This window comes from Taudactylus pleione, unplaced genomic scaffold, assembly GCF_031769625.1.
Source record: "Taudactylus pleione unplaced genomic scaffold, aTauple2 ptg000208l, whole genome shotgun sequence".
Lineage (NCBI taxonomy): Eukaryota > Metazoa > Chordata > Amphibia > Anura > Myobatrachidae > Taudactylus > Taudactylus pleione.
This window is the reverse complement of record NW_028284610.1, coordinates 2,722,197-2,728,041: the sequence shown is the minus strand read 5'-3', so window position 1 is coordinate 2,728,041 and position 5,845 is coordinate 2,722,197. Positions and strand designations below refer to the sequence as shown.

At 42.4% G+C, this 5,845-nt stretch overlaps 1 pseudogene; it reads left to right on the top strand.

Annotated features, from left to right (window-relative positions):
- The first annotated feature begins 1,006 nt into the window (after positions 1-1,006).
- On the top strand, positions 1,007-1,125 carry LOC148517839 (5S ribosomal RNA; annotated as a pseudogene).
- Positions 1,126-5,845: the final 4,720 nt, after the last annotated feature.

Here is a 5,845-nt window from a genome sequence, read left to right as displayed (position 1 = left end):
ATATGTTACTCACCAATAACTTCCCCCCACTGTATATTTGCCACTCACCAATAACTGCCCCCCGTATATATGTCCCACTCACCATAAACTGCCCCCCTCAGCTGTATACATGCTAGTCATCAATTTGCCCCTCTGGTGCCCTATGGTGTTATGTATGGGGAGGACTGGCCTTATTCTAGAGAAGGGGTTGCATGGACCATCTGCCACCCCCACCTTGTACTGAGACCTGCCATCCAGCTAATCCAAAGTGTAATCTCCATATATGTAAAGGACTCTTTGCAATATTTACCCCATAAAATAGTTGTCTGCTAGACTAGAGGTACGCAACATGTTGTATTCCATCTGATGTGGAACTACACTTCCTGCATGCCCAAGCACCCAAATTGTTGCAGGGCATGTTGGTATGCATAGTTCCACAGCAGCTAGCAGGCCACATGTGGCCTACCACTGTAGATAGATAGTGCTAGATAGATAAACCATTGCTAGTGCTCCTCTAAGTGTGGGCACTTTATTAATTCATGGAAAAGGTATCTGCTGTCTGTAGTAGCGTGAATAGGCTTTAATGAATTTGTGATATAATGTGTGGCAGAATATGATTTTGGGACATAGGGCCTGATTCAGACCCGCTCGTGAGACCCTCTCTTTTTAGGGTGTTGTTTCAATGGACTGAGTATTATATTGGATACCTAGGAACCTTGATTGTATCAGTTGGTACACTGATTAAAGCTAACAAAGAATTATGTGGTGATGCTATACCAATATTATCACTGTAACAACAGAGACTTTTTTGGAATATTCATTTGATCACTATATGAGAAGGTGTTGACAGTGAAAATGTATACAATTGCTTATGTTTAAATTAATTAAAGTATGCCTATGCATCACTTTCTGATTCATGACTCTTATTAATAAAGTGGACTTTTATCTCTAAGAGACAGTCCTACATTTTTATATATTTATGCTTGACCATGTGCAAGGGCTAATCTCACCTATATGATTAACCTTAACCTACAGCCATACTTCACTGACCCTGCCCAATCTCATCTGATCTTGGAAGCGATACAGTAGTAGACCTGGTCAGTACTTGGATGGGAGACCACCTAGGAATACCAGTTGCTGTAGGTATAAATATTGGTTGAGGAATGGGACAGGACGGCATATGGTGCAGCAAAAAAAAAGGATATATATATATATATATATATATATATATAATTCATTAGCAATGCTTGTTATCAGTGTACAACATCATTTTGGAAACCTGATAGCTTATACTTATCTCAAGGATGTACAGAGGAATGCAGATTTTAATCAATATTTTCGCCATTTGAGTAATTGAGGGTGTCAGTGGCAACAAACACCCGCATATTATTACTTAAATATTATTACTATTTTTTCTATGCACAATATAAGTATGCCTCTTTAATTTTGTAAAGACATATTAAAAGTTATATCTTAATAATATTCATAGCTGAATTATCATTTAAGTGTGCCCCAATAAAGAGCCTTTTCTTTTTTCTTGTTTGGTTGCATCACCATATCTGCAAGGATCGCTATTGCAATGCTGCCTGCATGCATACATCATATCTATAGCCTGCATGCAGCTTTGCAATTATGATCCATGCAGAATCAGGCCCTCATTCCTTAGGGTACATTGCTGCAAACTAGAAGTGAAAACTTTCAAGATATGCACCAAAATACAACCTTCTACCACTACTTTCGATTAAGTTAAACTTTTCTATTGCTCACCTATCTTACTGCTCAGTTTAAGCTCATTTATAAATTATTTTATTTATGAGAGTAAGGGGGCATCTGCCCTGCCTTTGTTACATGTGGCATTTGTGTATGTATGAACTGTAAATTAACTTTCAATTGTAAAGCGCAATGGAATATGTGGCACTATATAAGAAACTGTTCATTAAATAAATAATAATTTGGAAACAATGCACCTAATAAACACTTCTACTGAAATGCTACTGGAAGGAACAAAATTCATGAATGAAACAACAAGCCAGTTGAGGCACAATATCCACCAGCTCAGACCTGGTGCAGCAATCAAGTTTTCTTTGTGGAGGGGAATGAGCTCCTACCCATTAAATGCATGATCTCCACACCCTTTATTTAATTTTAACACTTTCTGCAAAATGAAACATCAAGGTTCAAGTTTGACCCCCAGCCGATGTGATGAGTTTGGAGATGCAAGAGCGTTCTTTGCCCATTATGACAAAGAAGCAATATTGTGTTCACTTATGGAGCTGTTTATAAATAAGTAAAAGTTTTATCGATTGGGGGTTTACAAATGTTGTATCAAAAGGTCTTATATTTTTAGGAGAGCCCATATATGAGTGTGTTTTAGTCTTTTACAGTACAGAAAGGGTGTACTAATTTTTTAGATTTTGAACATACATTTAAATTTATAATTTTGGATATTAAAGTTCATGTTTAGAAGGGGTGTTGTTTTGAAAGCTATTACATGTTTTACTTAATTGTCAACTATGATGAATTGTATACAATCAAACAAAAATACACAAATTGCAGATCCATAGTTGAATAGTAAATTGACTCAGATTTTATTTATTAGTACAGAAATTATTAAATAAGTATACCTTTCACATATAATAAAACTAAGGGGCTGTCCAAGGAATAAATGTCCAGAAAGATATTAAAAGATATTGTTCCACAGTTAAATTAAAGGAGCACTTGGACTCCTAAATGTAATTTTATGAAGACACTTATACCCCTTTTACACCAGATCTAAAACCCGGGTTATTGCAGGGTTAACCCGGGCAGCTCCTTGGTATAAAAGGGGTGAGGGTTGAATCGCCGGGTCGAGTGACCCGGCAATCCAACCCAGGTAAATATCAAGGTTTAACACGGGCGTAGCCCGTGAAACCCTGCTGTGTTTACGGCGCACTCCGGGTCACGATGACCTGCAGTTCGCCGCAAGCCGGCCGATTGGTTCGGCTTCAATGGCGTTTGGAGATGACGTTATCTACAATCGTCCACTTTCACGCCGGAAAAGCCGGGTCTATGCAGACCCGACTGCGGTGTGAACGGCACCGACTCGGGAATATTCCGAGTTGGCGCTGGCTAAATTCCGGGTCTGATCCGGATAGGAACCCTGTTCTAACTCCGGGTCAGACCCGGAATTTTGGTGGAAAAGTTGTATTACTTGGTAATTGCTAAATGTAAATCCACCGACCCATTAATGCTAAAGTCCAGCGTAGTGGGAAACTCTGTGTTAGCTAAATACTAGACTAAACGCACTGATGCCATAGTGTTCAGAGCAATAATTGCTGGGTCATCCATTCCTGCCGCACTCAATCTGGCGATTGGTAACTGCGTACACCCTTACCAATCGTTGGCCCGATGTGTCATGCCTGATGTCACAACTGGGCATTTAGATGTGCCCGACCAGTTGTGATGTCAGTCACCTGCGGCCTCTGCAGCAAGTGTCTGGGCAGTGGGCCGACTGCCCATACGCACAGCGTATATTGGGGCTGATTCAGACCCGATCACAAGCGTTATGCACTCGCAAGCGGGTCGATGTTTGCCCCCTGCGCATGCTCCACCTCCGGCATGCGCATGCGCGAGACCCAGCCAGCGACGGGCGATCCGTCGCTATGGGTCTCACACCAAAATGGGGCGGATGTCGATTGTGATTGACAGCTCGCCCCATTTTGGAGGCGGGCAGGGGGGGTGGCTGGACAAACGGAGGCTTTCCCGAGGGAACGCCTTCCATTTGTGGGTGGCCCTACTGACATCACGAGTGATGTCAGTAGGTGGACTTCCTGCTCTATTAGAGCAGGAAGTCCACTGGGGCTTGCGATGGACGAGACCATACCACAAGGGTCTCGTCGCAAGCCCGATGGTCGCGACCATTGCGACCATGATCTGGCCGGAACAAAAAAAAAAAAACGCCCTGATTCAGAGTAAGCGCTCTGAAAAAGCGTCCGGCTCTGAATCAAGGCCATTGTCTGTACACACTGGCCAATGCACACACGATACATTGGCCATTCAATTGAACAGCCGATATGTCGGCCAGTGTGTACCCAGCATTAGGGGGAGACATCAAATCTTGGAGAGAGATAAAGTGGAAAGAGATTTAAAAAAGTACGAACCAATCAGCTCCTAACTGTCATTTTTAGCTCAGCCTGTAAAATTCAGCTTCAGGAGCTGCAAGGAAAATACTTGTGATGCTAGATAACATGGTAAGGGAAGATACTGAATTATAGTTTGTTTGTTTTGTTATTTTTATTCTAAGCATGTATAAAAAATTACACTATTATAGTACAATATGACAAGTAAAACAGTGAAATAGAACACACATGAAAGAAGAAAAAGTAATATGAAGATAATCAGTGACACATATCACATGTATCAGGTTAAGCATACATTAGGGGCATAGTGCAGCGACGTATATGTAAAAGGGGAACCACCTAAATTTATTAAAAGAAAGCAATTCATGAGGATATTGTGGGATCTTCCTCATATGTATGAGTTTCATAAGAGAGTAAAACAAGTTAAAAAAAAATTCTCAATGTGACATGATAAAACATCCATGAAGCTTTCCTATGTTGCAGATAACTTTTGTGTGAAGTATGTTTGAAGTTTATTATAATTTTGTATCTTATTTTTAAGTATATGTATTTATAGCAGCAGTGGTGCAGTGGGACCTCACCTTGGCCTCATGTACAGCTTCTCTTCTACTGCTTCCCCTTTGTAGCAGGACATTTTTGATTTGCAGGCTTTGAAAGGGGCGGTATTTTGCCTCAAAGTGTACATTTCGGTTAAATCAGGGCAGGGTTTAAAGTGCATCAGGGACAGACTTATTTTGTACAGAATTGTCTTAATATTGGGAGGTATGTTGGTGACAACAATGATATTGACAGGTTTCCATAGCAACCCGAGTGTAGCATACCTCCCAACATGACCCTCTCCAGGAGGGACACAATGCTCTGGTCCTGGACTTCTCTGGTAAGAGGCGGGGCTGCAGCGCAATTCAAAATTCAAATAGGGGAGCCAGACCAACTGTCATTTCACACGCTACCAAACATCACTGGCTGGGACTCACTGGCAGTTGGTGTGACTCCCCTATTTGAATATTGGATAGAGGGCCTGATTCAGAGATGAACGCAATGGCGATTACATACGCCATACCTCCCAACATGACCCTCTCCAGGAGGGACACAATGCTCTGGTCCTGGACTTCCCTGGTAATTTATGATTGGTGGTGGCTCCAGGGGTGGGGCTGCAGTACAGTCCAAAATTCAAATAGGGGAGTCACACCAACTGCCAGTGAGTCCCAGCCAGTGATGTTTGGCAGAGTGTGAAATGACAGTTGGTGTGGTTCCCCTGTTTGACTTTTGAACTGTGCTGCAGCCCCAGCTCTTACCAGGGAAGTCAAGGACAAGAGCATTGTGTCCCTCCTGAAGAGGGTCATGTTGGGAGGTATGCATACGCAGGTCAATTGCTTGTCATTGCGCATGAAAATAAGCTACACTGCGATTTCAGACGCACAGAGGAATCCATCGCAAAGTAAGGGACAGGCTGTCAGCGTTTGGGGATGGCAACGGGGAGTGGTCATAAAAACACGTGTCTGACTATCTCAACGTCGTTGCATAGGCATACATAAATTAGCCCCTTGGAATCTCCTACGCTTCTCTGCGTGTCAGGAGAGCTGCCAAGTATGCAACGGGTCAGACCTCCCGCAAGGGCAAGATGGCTGCTCGATGTGCGTCGATGTTACTGATATTTACGCAGGTAAACAACATTGTACGCATGTGAGAAGGCAGCAGTGGGCGTCCTTATGCTCAGGTGCTCTTTGGAATCATTATCATATTTTCGC